General features: G+C 45.6%; 1 long non-coding RNA gene across 2 annotated transcripts in view; it reads left to right on the top strand.

Annotated features, from left to right (window-relative positions):
* The window catches only part of LOC134926243 (uncharacterized), a 101477-nt gene that overhangs the window by 51065 nt on the left and 36779 nt on the right, over positions 1-13633 (top strand). For both annotated transcript variants that reach the window (XR_010177538.1, XR_010177537.1), the window contains one exon: positions 1842-1958. This is a non-coding gene — a long non-coding RNA (uncharacterized LOC134926243). The remainder of the gene's footprint in view (positions 1-1841; positions 1959-13633) is intronic.

Genomic DNA, 13633 nt, shown 5'->3' with positions numbered 1-13633 from the left:
TTCCTCTCTCCTCTCAGCTACTGTGTTAAGCTCCCATGTTTTCTTCTGTCTGTTTCCCCAGTGATAATTTCCCTTCATGCCTCTGTAATCCTCACTACAAATGTCTCACTACTCCCTCCTACTCCTACAGAGACCTTAGGTACCCACTGCCTCTCCCTGTCCCCCTCTCCTTGTTACCCACTGCCGCCTCCCCCTGGCATCACCCACTTATTCCTCGTGCCCCTTTCCCCGGTGTTACCCACACTGCCTCTCACTGTCACCCTCTCTCTGTCACCCACTGCCTCTCCGTCTCCCAGTATGTCTCCTTCACCCACTGCCTCACCCTCTTCCTCTCCCCTGCGTCACTATAAACCCATCACCCTCTCTCTTCTGTCACCCTCTGCCTCTCCAAAGTGTCACCCTCTTCCCGTCTTATGAATATGACATTCCCTTTTAGGTCGTGACCCTTTTTGCTAGGTCATGCCCTTGTTGTCAGGCCACGCGCACCTTCATGGGACCGCACGCCGAAGGCGTGCACAAGGTGCCCCCCCTGTCATTTTTTCCTGGATCCGCCCCTGTAGATCAGGGCCATTATTCTGCTTTTATACTCAGCCGAACAGAACCCATAACAAAGACCAGTAATGAAACATCAAGAAGCTAAGAAAAGTATCATATGTCTAGATGTGTACACATTATATACCACTGGTGACTGGCACTGCTGAACCAAAAGCACGTACTCTTATAAAAACCTCAGTCTATACCAAAGCCCCCAAAAGAAAGTGATGAACTTTGCTGTGGGAAACCTGCAGATTGCAGCCACCAGACTAGTCTTGCTAGGTGACTTTAACATATGGGAATATGGTTAATATGGCATAAGGAAAATGTTGGTGGTTCTTGTCAGGGTCTGGGTTACATTACAAGCAAAGAATCAGAATGAAGTACTACCCATGTCAGTAAGTCGTAGAAGCTGGTACATATAATGTACTAACAAAACTGTTGCTCATGCACCATAAACAAGAATAAGTGTGCTTAAGCCGAAATCCAGGTAATGTCACTGTTAGAGCATGGACGGTGTAATGGTTAGTATTACTGCCTCACAACACTAAGGTCATGGGTTCAATTCCCACTATGGCCATAACTGTATGGAGTATGTGTATTCTCCCTGTACTTGGGTGGGCTTCCCCAGGTACTCCGGTTTCCTCCCACAATCCAAAATTGTACTGGTAGGTTAATTGGCTCTAAACAAAATTAACCCTAGTGTGAATGTGTCTGTGTGTACAATTGGTAGGGAATATAGATTGTAAGCTTCATTGGGGCAGGGACTGATGTGAATGGCTATATATTCTCTGTAAAGCGCTGCGGAATATGTGTGCGTTATATAAATGAATAAATATTCAATAAATAAAGAGTAAAAAGCTAGTTATGCATATGATTGCTTTAGGAGAATATAAGATTTTATTAAAGCTAAGGTAATTATATAATATACATTATCAATTTATATTGGATGAAGTTAATGCTATTTGAATTGATAGAGATGCTTTGTAATGTTAATCAGCACAGGTTACTGCAATGCTGTCTACGTATTAGACTGGGCACTATTATGGTGCCCCTGATAAATGTATATAATGTGCTAGTATTAGGAATGTAAGGGACCCAGCTGATGGGGTTCCCCTACATGTAGTGGATGGGTACACATTTTTGGCCAAACCCAATTTATACTCCATGTTAATTGTAAAGTTTATATTATTCTTCTTGTTTAACATGTCTACCTGCATATCCTATTACTGAAATATGCATTGTACTGTATCTATGTTGTTTTGATATTAACTTTCTTTCTTTTCTTTTTTTTTTTTTCATTTTAGTTAAAATACTAGAAATGAGTTTTTGTTACAAATGGGACTTCCCTTTTCAGTTTCTGGATATTGTCAGACCTTGCAAGGAATAGACAAATAATGTAACATAGGAAGCCTACAAAGCAGGTCAGTAGTGATCACTAGAAGCAAGTACTGTACCATCTGAACTTGTACATAACTATAGATCAAAACCAAAATGATACTACATAGGGGGTAATTCCAAGTTGATCGCAGCAGGAAATTTTTCAGTAGTTGGGCAAAACCATGTGCACTGCAGGGGAGGCAGATATAACATGTGCAGAGAGAGTTAGATTTTGGGTGGGTTATTTTGTTTCTGTGCAGGGTAAATACTGGCTGCTTTATTTTTACACTGCAAATTAGATTGCAGATTGAACACACCCCACCCAAATCTAACTCTCTCTGCACATGTTAAATCTGCCTCCCCTGCAGTGCACATGGTTTTGCCCAATTGCTAACAAAATTCCTGCTGCGATCAACTTGGAATTACCCCCATTGTTGTTCTCAGTCCTATCTTTGAATAAAGTTCCTCAATCAGCATACAATTGCATTGCCAAATTATGATTTAAGTGTCATGATGCCTCTACATGATTTACCAAATTATGTATGTTATTAGTATATTCCTCTAGACAATGTGGCCCAATCTATCTAGAAGTATAGCAGTATCTTGTAGGTCGGTGTACATCCATCTATCTATCTATCTATCTATCTATCTATCTATCTATCTATCTATCTATCTATCTATCTATCTATCTATCTAATCTATCTATCTATCCAACCACTGCTTTAGAAAACTCAATGTGAATGGAGACATTAGTATCATGGGGATGCAGCAGAAAGTGTGCTGATGTCACACAAGGGACGACTAAGCGGGGGCAACAAATACAGCAACATTCATTTTGGGTGAACACACCTACAGAGAACCACTCCAGAGACATGCACAAGAAGAAACGCTGCACCTGATATGCAGCAAGTATATAGGCAGTTGTTTGCCCACTGGCCTGGGCACCATATGCTGGGGATGAGAAGATACACTGCTTTTGGAACAAATGATCCAGTCCTCTATATAATCCAAGATACAAATGTATATTGTTTAAAAGTCCGAAGGATTATTCAATTTGACCCTTGGATTGCAGGTACTGGTCCTGAGTCTGAGTTAGATCCATCCCGGTAGCCTACTTCCTTCCTTATGGTAATATGAAAAACTGCCCATGGATATAAAAATTCCATGCTGCATGGACTCCCCCCATCCCCCACACACACCCACACACCAAGCTAGGAACCCAACATACATGCCCATGACACATCCACAACAGGGAACAATTCCTTCCGCTAACATGCACGCGGGTCTGGGACTCCAGGTCGACAACAAAAAGGTCGACACACCTTAGGTCGACGCCAATTGGTCGACAAACCTTAGGTCGACATGAACAAAAGGTCGACAGGAACAAGGTCAACATGGAAAAAGATCGACACGATTTTTTTATGTTTTTTTGGTGTCGTTTTTCTTCGTAGAGTGACGGGGAGCCCCAAATAGTGCACCACTTTGCTCGCCATGCTTCGGGCATGGTGCCTTCGCTCTGCTCCGCTTCGCTCGGCACAGATTACCGTTCCAATCGTAGTCCACGTGGATCGTTAAGTATGAAAAGGTTCCAAAAAAGAAAAAACTTGTGAAAAACTCATGTCGACCTTTTTCCATGTCGACCTTGTTCATGTCGACCTTTTGTCCATGTCGACCTTTGTCCATGTCGACCTAAGGTGTGTCGACCAATTGGAGTCGACCTAAGGTGTGTCGGCCTTTTTGTTGTCGACCTGGAGTCCGGATACCCATGCACGCAGCTGCCCTGAAAATGGTCCTGGCCTGCCCCTGTTTTCCCCGGCACCACCCCCGCAATGCCAAAAATCCACCCCGCAACGGCCTCGCCTGTCAATCACATTGCGGTCGCATCCATGATGAAAGCGCCTGCAATGTGTACGCCCACTGCCCATGTGAGTTTGTCGCCACCGGCAGACTACGCTGCGGGTCACTGTTGCTGTCAGGTCTGAATGACCCTCTCAGGCAGCAGAGATTTGCAGATGAGAGGCACCACCAAGAAATTCAGGGGTCCATTTACTAAGCCTTGGACGGAGATAAAGTGACACTCATGTGCAAATCAACTAACCAGCTTCTAGGGACAGCATTGGCTGCAAACCCTAGCCAGGGATGTGAATTAAAAGATTGACAGTGTCTAGATAGACAGTCAAGAGGTCAACAGCAGATGCAGTCCCTAGCAGTCAGGAATGTGAAGTAAAAGATTGACAGCGTCTAGATAGACAGTCAATATGTCAACACCAGATGGTCAACAGTCAATAGGTCGACAGGGTCAAAACACTGACAGTTAAATGGTGAACATTGTCTTAGGTCAACAGAGTCGAAAGTTTGATATGCAAATGGTTGGTGTGGGCGCATGCGCAGCGCCTGCAGGTGTGGGCGCATGCGCAGCGCCTGTCCTGCACATGGGACACGCAGAATATGCAATTGCCTTTGCTTGTCGATCAGGCAGAGGCGGTCGCAGGGCGGGGGCGGCAATGCTCTGTTTCCTAGATGGAAACAAAGCATTGTGGAGGCGGGAGCGGAGGCAGCCAAACGGAGGCGTCATCACTGAAATGGGGGGCGGGGCATGGTGTTGGCGTGATCGCGGCAGCTGCGTGACATCAGATGCAGCTGCTGCACTCAGAAACATCGCATCGGGCCTCCAAGTGCCTGACCCTAACTCTAACCCTAAAAATCATGAAAAACCATGGGGGAAATTTACTAAGCTCCCGATTTTGACCGAGATGCCGTTTTTTCATCAAAGTGTCATCTCGGTAATTTACTAAACACTAATCACGGCAGAGATGAGGGCATTCGTAATTTTTTGCAAGTCCAAGTAAAAAATTACGAATGAATACACCATCGGTCAAAACGCGGCTGTTTAAGTATGAATCTCGGTCATTTACTAAGAAGTGCAAAGCAAACAAAAAAAAAAACACTGCCGTGAAAAATTACAACTCGTAAAAAAGTGCTAAAAAAAAACAGACCTTTTTTTTTTATTCGTGATTGGATAGGCATGCACGGATCCATGAGATCCGTGCATGCATATCAGTGGGAAGGGGTGGGAAAGTGCTTATTTTTTCAAAAAAAATTGCGTGGGGTCCCCCCTCCTAAGCATAACCAGCCTCGGGCTCTTTGAGCCGATCCTGGTTGCAGAAATATGGGAAAAAAAATGACAGGGGTTCCCCCATATTTAAGCAACCAGCATCGGGCTCTGCGCCTGGTCCTGGTCCCAAAAATACGGGGGACAAAAAGAGTAGGGGTCCCCCGTATTTTTAAAACCAGCACCGGGCTCCACTAGCTGGACAGATAATGCCACAGCCGGGGGTCACTTTTATATAGTGCCCTGCGGCCGTGGCATCAAAAATCCAACTAGTCACTCCTGGCCGGGGTACCCTGGGGGAGTGGGGACCCCTTCAATGAAGGGGTCCCCCCCCCCCCAGCCACCCAAGGGCCAGGGGTGAAGCCCGAGGCTGTCCCCCCCCATCCAATGGGCTGCGGATGGGGAGGCTGATAGCCTTTGTTGTAAAAGAAAAGATATTGTTTTTAGTAGCAGTACTACAAGGCCCAGCAAGCCTCCCCCGCATGCTGGTACTTGGAGAACCACAAGTACTAGCATGCGACGGAAAAACGGGCCCGCTGGTACCTGTAGTACTACTACTAAAAAAATACCCAAAAAAAGACAAGACACACACACCGTGAAAGTATAATTTTATTACATACATACACACATACATACTTACCTTAAGTTCCCACGCAGGTCGGTCCTCTTCTCCAGTAGAATCCAAGGGGTACCTGTTGAAGAAATTATACTCACGAGATCCAGGGGTCCAGGCTCCTCGGGAAATCCAGGGGTAATCCACGTACTTGAAAAAAATAACAAAACGGTGTCCCGACCACGAACTGAAAGGGGACCCATGTTTGCAGTGCACATGGGTCACCTTTCCACGAATGCCAGAAACCCACTTTGACTTCTGTCTAAGTGGGTTTCTTCAGCCAATCAGGGAGCGCCACGTTGTAGCACTCTCCTGATCAGCTGTGTGCTCCTGTCCTCACTGACAGGCAGCACACGGCAGTGTTACAATGTAGCGCCTATGCGCTACATTGTAACCAATGATGGGAACTTTCTGCTCAGCGGTGACGTCACTTTAGGTCAACCGCAGGGCAGAAAGTTCCCATCATTGGTTACAATGTAGCGCATAGGCGCTACATTGTAACACTGCCGTGTGCTGCCTGTCAGTGAGGACAGGAGCACACAGCTGATCAGGAGAGTGCTACAACGTGGCGCTCCCTGATTGGCTGAAGAAACCCACTTAGACAGAAGTCAAAGTGGGTTTCTGGCATTCGTGGAAAGGTGACCCATGTGCAAACATGGGTCCCCTTTCAGTTCGTGGTCGGGACACCGTTTTGTTATTTTTTTCAAGTACGTGGATTACCCCTGGATTTCCCGAGGAGCCTGGACCCCTGGATCTCGTGAGTATAATTTCTTCAACAGGTACCCCTTGGATTCTACTGGAGAAGAGGACCGACCTGCGTGGGAACTTAAGGTAAGTATGTATGTATGTGTGTATGTATGTAATAAAATTATACTTTCACGGTGTGTGTGTCTTGTCTTTTTTGGGGTATTTTTTTAGTAGTAGTACTACAGGTACCAGCGGGCCCGTTTTTCCGTCGCATGCTGGTACTTGTGGTTCTCCAAGTACCAGCATGCGGGGGAGGCTTGCTGGGCCTTGTAGTACTGCTACTAAAAACAATATCTTTTCTTTTACAACAAAGGCTATCAGCCTCCCCATCCGCAGCCCATTGGATGGGGGGGGGGACAGCCTCGGGCTTCACCCCTGGCCCTTGGGTGGCTGGGGGGGGGGGGACCCCTTGATTGAAGGGGTCCCCACTCCCCCAGGGTACCCCGGCCAGGAGTGACTAGTTGGATTTTTGATGCCACGGCCGCAGGGCACTATATAAAAGTGACCCCCGGCTGTGGCATTATCTGTCCAGCTAGTGGAGCCCGGTGCTGGTTTTAAAAATAAGGGGGACCCCTACTCTTTTTGTCCCCCGTATTTTTGGGACCAGGACCAGGCGCAGAGCCCGATGCTGGTTGCTTAAATATGGGGGAACCCCTGTCATTTTTTTCCCCATATTTCGGCAACCAGGATCGGCTCAAAGAGCCCGAGGCTGGTTATGCTTAGGAGGGGGGACCCCACGCAATTTTTTTTTAAAATTTTACAGTGTTTAATTAAAAAAAAAAAAAAAATAGAACCCCAGCACGGATCACACAGATCCGGCCGAGATTAATTGTAAAAAAGTCGGCAGTGTTTTGCTAATCACTGCCGTAAAAAACACAAAAAAAACACGAATGACATCGACATCGGAAGAAAAGAAAAACCCGAATACGACAGCTTAGTAAATCCATCGTAACAAATTCAAAAAGTTGCAGTTTTACACCTTCGATGTCATTCGTGATTGAACTTTGACCTGAAACGGGAAAATACGAATCTTAGTAAATTTACCCCCGTGTCAACCTTTTTCGTGTAGACCATTTGCATGTTAACCTTTTGACCCTGTCAACCTAAGTCCATGTCAACCATTTAACTGTTGACCTTTTCACCCTGTCGACATATTGACTGTCTGTCTTCCATCTGGATACTAGAAGCCAGATAGGGCTGCCGTAATAGCAGGGGATTGGCTTCCTATTGGAAGCTCTCTCTGCTATCACAGTCTGAACTGGCAGTCTAAGGGGGAAGACATCACTTCACCTAGAACTAACTGTTTGGCTTGTGATTAGCAGAACGTGCTGCATATGGGAAGCCACTACCATGCTGTCCCTATGTAAAATCTGCCACTGAATCTTTCCCCCCCCAGAGAACAGCTGATGATAGAGAACAATAGCCTACACTCAACAGCACAGCAAATACAGGGTCCAGAATTCTGATACAGAATTTTTTTAAACGCCACTGAGATAGTGACACTTTTGCTTTCTGATGGTTCACAAACTTTATTTAATACATAATTCTGAAAAATGTTATATAAAATTACCTTCAGGCTCTCTGTAGAAGCAGGGCCAGTTCTAGACCTTGTTGCGCCCATAGCGAAAGTTTTTTTTGGTGCCCCCCTAATTGAAAACAGGGACAGTGCGCGCCTACAACACGCAGTAAAAATATAGGGGCACGGCTTCATTGGGAAGGGACATGGCCACAGAATAGTACAGGAAAGGGAGGGGTTCTCAAGATTGCAGGCAGTACTAGCAGTGTGTGGAACGCAATAAAAAAGGTTGCGAGCACCGACCGGATGATTGAGGCTGCACACTCAGACTGCAGCGCACCGGGGACCGCCCTGCTTCCCCGTGCCTAAAACCGCCACTGTGTATAATGTATATATGAAGCACAAATGCATTCTGTGTTTAGACTTGTGTCCCATCCCCATGATATATCATTATGACATGCAAACAAATGTATTCAAAATATGGAAAATTTTGGTACCCAAAATACTTCTGGTTCCAAGCATTTAGGATGTGGGAGACCAAACCTGTATACAGGGCCATTTTTAGCGCTGGCAATCAAAATGGCTGCTGCCTCACGCAAGTCAACTTGGAATTTAGGTTCAACACTCCTGTAAGACTTCTGAAGTTATTAAAAGTATCCAACCTAAGTGCTATAAATGCCTAATCTGACATTTCCATATACATGTGGTCAGATTAGGGGGAATAAGCTCCAGTAACATCTGTCAGTAGTTTTTGCTTATGCTTTATTTCTCTTTGTAGTAGTCCTTAGAAATATCTCATGGGGAGAGACACTCATCGCATAGTCAGTATTATTTTGTATCTACCAGATGATTTTCCATTGAAAATCCCCTACATATTAAAGTTTCAGCCTAGCCTCTTTCCGCTGTGGGTGGAGGACGTCCAAACAAAACAATCTAATCCTAAATACTCAAGGAGATGAATTAGGAGATACGCTAAAGCATTTATGCAGTAATATTTCCTGGCTGCATGGATCTAACTTTGCAGTAGAAAACAACTATGGTACGCACGCCATGGCTTTTGTAAATTATTACTGGGAAAAAGAGCTCCAGTATTACATAGTAGAAGATGTACTGTATAAAACTTTGATTTTCTACCGAAGTTAAAATCTCTCCACTTTGCCTTAATTATTTCATTGTTTCCAAAACTTTCCGATCTATTACAAATGGATTTATTTTCAATTCAGACGATTTACCTCTGCTAAGCAAAATCGCTCTTTCCCCTCCATTTGAATAGGCAATGCTGGAGAAAGCCCATCAATAGCAATGTTTACATGCTGGCAGCTTGCAATGTGCCGAGCTTGTTTAGACCTCCAACCCCATTGACAGCAATGAAACTGGTGGATAAATCAACTAAATAATATTGTGAAACTATTTGTGTGCGTCCTAGCTGACAGGACATGCTTTTAGCAAATTTCAGAATGTCCAAGAATAAATAATTTACAAGGTTTGCTGAGACTTCTAGTTCCACAGTAGTATTTTATTTTTTTTTACAGAAAATTGTATTATTTATTTCAAATGCTAATGCATTTTCATGCTTTGTGCAACCAATGAAATGTATTGGCCATTGAAATGCATGAGAAACTCGTGAGAGAGTTTTCCCTAATAAATTGCCTCTGTTCTACCCTTCACAAGGCAGACATTCTGAGGTACTGTATATGGTAATGTGTTTTGGGAGGTTTGAAAAAGAAGCCATTTACTGTACGTGGCGATTTGGTTTTAGTGGATTAGTTTAACTGCGAATTGCAAATTACTATAACAAAGGAGATATCAAAATGGACCATTGATAGATATCCTCCACAGTCTACATATCCACAGGTTGACACACAGGATTAAATTAATCTGTAATTCTTTGTAGAACTCAATCAGGGGTATGAGACAGTAAAACAGTTGCATGTGTGGGAACCTTAAGGTGATCTACTGTATGTCAGGCTAGTGCTGCTGGTGAGAAGATTTAGAGGTCTATTTACTAAGCCTTGGATGGAGGTAAAGTCGCTGGATATAAAGTACCAGCCAATCGGCTCCTAACTGCTATGCCACAGGCTGTGTTTGAAAAATTAGTTAGGAGTCGATTGGCTGGTACTTTATCTCCAGCGACTTTACCTCCATCCAAGGCTTAGTAAATAGACCCCTTAATAACATCAGTACCTTGCTACTAAGACTATGCAGAGTACTCACTGTGACATCTGGCTGGCCGGAGGAAGAGGAGGGAGAGTCGCATCACTGTTACATTCTGTGTCACAGACATGATCACTAATTTCCTCGCCCGGGATATCGAGTGCCTCCCAAATTACTCCTCCTCCTGTTAGCGTGCAGCTGCAGTTATTATATACATAGTACGAGGATGGCTATGCCAGGAGATGACCAAAGGAGGACATTTTAGGCATGGTGCTAAAAATTCTAGAAAAACAAATCCAAGGGTTAAGCATTATGGTAAAAAGTTCCCATAGCTGTAGTCGTTTTCAAAACCCAAATGAATACAATATAAAGTGTAAAACGCTTAGGGCCTTAGGCAGTGGTTGAAGAAATCAATCGCATTTTGCCAAAAGAAGGGCGCAAGGAATAAATGTGTATATTTGACCATAACCAGAGTTATATGCATCTCTGTCTGTATCATATGTGCCTGGTTTGGTAGTCATCATCATTATTATGCCTCCCCCTATTCTATACTAGGCATGTTTTAGCTTATGCCCAGCTTTGCATGGGATGTACTTGTGCCAGCACACACTCACTGAGCTTTGCCTATATGAAAACGCGGTCACAACCAGATTCTGCCTCTTCCGTCAAAAGTTTTGATGTGATTATACACAACGAAGCCTTGTGCGTATTTGCGTGTACCTATTTTCTGCACGCACTATCTTTCATTTCTGAGCAATATCGTTCATATCACCCGTCACCGTTGTCCAGTGTGTAGGGCGCTTTAGACATCCTTGTAGATCTTTATAATGTACAGCAAGTAGAGAACCTGGTCAAACATGGAAAATATATAAATGTTTTATCATGCGATGAGTTAAATGGCTGGGGAGGAGCTGGCTAGTACCATCAACAAGGGACAGTACAAAAAAAATAAGATTTTACTCACCGGTAAATCTATTTCTCGTAGTCCGTAGTGGATGCTGGGGACTCCGTAAGGACCATGGGGAATAGCGGCTCCGCAGGAGACTGGGCACAGCTAAGAAAGATTTAGGACTACCTGGTGTGCACTGGCTCCTCCCACTATGACCCTCCTCCAGACCTCAGTAAGGATACTGTGCCCGGAAGAGCTGACACAATAAGGAAGGATTTTGAATCCCGGGTAAGACTCATACCAGCCACACCAATCACACCGTATAACTCGTGATACTATACCCAGTTAACAGTATGAACATAACAGAGCCTCTCAACAGATGGCTCAACAATAACCCTTTTAGTTAACAATAACTATATACAAGTATTGCAGACAGTCCGTACTTGGGACGGGCGCCCAGCATCCACTACGGACTACGAGAAATAGATTTACCGGTGAGTAAAATCTTATTTTCTCTGACGTCCTACTGGATGCTGGGGACTCCGTAAGGTCCATGGGGATTATACCAAAGCTCCCAAACGGGCGGGAGAGTGCGGATGACTCTGCAGCACCGAATGAGAGAACTCAAGGTCCTCCTCAGCCAGGGTATCAAATTTGTAGAATTTTGCAAACGTGTTTGCCCCTGACCAAGTAGCAGCTCGGCAAAGTTGTAAAGCCGAGACCCCTCGGGCAGCCGCCCAAGAAGAGCACACTTTCCTCGTGGAATGGGCTTTTACAGATTTAGGCTGCGGCAGGCCAGCCACAGAATGCGCAAGCTGAATTGTGCTACAAATCCAGCGAGCAATAGTCTGCTTTGAAGCAGGAGCACCCAGCTTGTTGGGTGCATACAGGATAAATAGCGAGTCAGTCTTCCTGACTCCAGCCGTCCTGGAAACATAAATTTTCAAGGCCCTGACTACGTCCAGTAACTTGGAGTCCTCCAAGTCCCTAGTAGCCGCAGGCACCACGATAGGTTGGTTCAAGTGAAAAGCTGATACCACCTTAGGAAGAAACTGGGGACGAGTCCTCAATTCTGCCCTATCCATATGGAAAATCAAATAGGGGCTTTTACATGACAAAGCCGCCAATTCTGACACACGCCTTGCCGAAGCCAAGGCCAAAAGCATGACCACTTTCCACGTGAGATATTTTAAATCCACGGTTTTGAGTGGCTCAAACCAATGTGACTTTAGGAAACCCAACACCACGTTGAGGTCCCACGGTGCCACTGGAGGCACAAAAGGAGGCTGAATATGCAGCACTCCCTTGACAAATGTCTGAACTTCAGGCAGTGAAGCCAGTTCTTTTTGGAAGAAAATCGACAGAGCCGAAATCTGGACCTCAATGGAACCCAGTTTTAGGCCCATAGTCACCCCTGACTGTAGGAAGTGCAGAAATCGACCTAGCTGGAATTCCTCCATTGGGGCCTTCCTGGCCTCACACCACGCAACATATTTTTGCCATATGCGGTGATAATGTTGTACGGTTACATCTTTTCTAGCTTTAATGAGCGTAGGAATGACTTCCTCCGGAATACCCTTTTCTTTTAGGATCCGGTGTTCAACCGCCATGCCGTCAAACGCAGCCGCGGTAAGTCTTGGAACAGACAGGGCCCCTGCAGCAGCAGGTCCTGTCTGAGCGGCAGAGGCCATGGGTCCTCTGAGATTAATTCTTGAAGTTCCGGGTACCAAGACCTTCTTGGCCAATCTGGAACAATGAGAATAGTTCTTACTCCTCTTTTCCTTATTATCCTCAGTACCTTGGGTATGAGAGGAAGAGGAGGGAACACATAAACCGACCGGTACACCCACGGTGTCACTAGAGCGTCCACAGCTATCGCCTGAGGGTCTCTTGACCTGGCGCATTATTTTTCTAGCTTCTTGTTTAAGCGGGACGCCATCATGTCCACCTGTGGCCTTTCCCAACGGTTTACAATCAGTTGGAAGACTTCTGGATGAAGTCCCCACTCTCCCGGGTGGAGGTCGTGCCTGCTGAGGAAGTCTGCTTCCCAGTTGTCCACTCCCGGAATGAACACTGCTGACAGTGCTAACACGCGATTTTCCGCCCATCGGAAAATCCTTGTGGCTTCTGCCATCGCCGCCCTGCTTCTTGTGCCGCCCTGTCGGTTTACATGGGCGACTGCCGTGATGTTGTCTGACTGGATCAGAACCGGCTGGTTTTGAAGCAGGGGCCTTGCCTGACTTAGGGCATTGTAAATGGCCCTCAGTTCCAGAACATTTATGTGTAGGGAAGTCTCCTGACTTGACCAAAGTCCTTGGAAGTTTCTTCCCCGTGTGACTGCCCCCCAGCCTCGAAGGCTGGCATCCGTGGTCACCAGGACCCAGTCCTGTATGCCGAATCTGTGGCCCTCTCTGAGATGAGCACTCTGCAGCCACCACAGCAGAGACACCCTGGTCCTTGGAGACAGGGTTATCAACCGATGCATTTGAAGATGCGATCCGGACCATTGGTCCAACAGGTCCCACTGAAAGGTTCTGGCATGGAACCTGCCGAATGGAATTGCTTTGTAGGAAGCTACCATCTTTCCCAGGACTCGCGTGCAGTGATGCACCGACACCTGTTTTGGTTTCAGGAGGCCTCTGACTAGAGATGACAGCTCCTTGGCTTTCTCCTCTGGGAGAAACACTT

This window comes from Pseudophryne corroboree, chromosome 1 (assembly GCF_028390025.1).
Source record: "Pseudophryne corroboree isolate aPseCor3 chromosome 1, aPseCor3.hap2, whole genome shotgun sequence".
NCBI classification, from domain to species: domain Eukaryota; kingdom Metazoa; phylum Chordata; class Amphibia; order Anura; family Myobatrachidae; genus Pseudophryne; species Pseudophryne corroboree.
The sequence above is the reverse complement of the archived record's forward strand: the minus strand, read 5'-3'. Positions and strand labels throughout refer to the sequence as shown.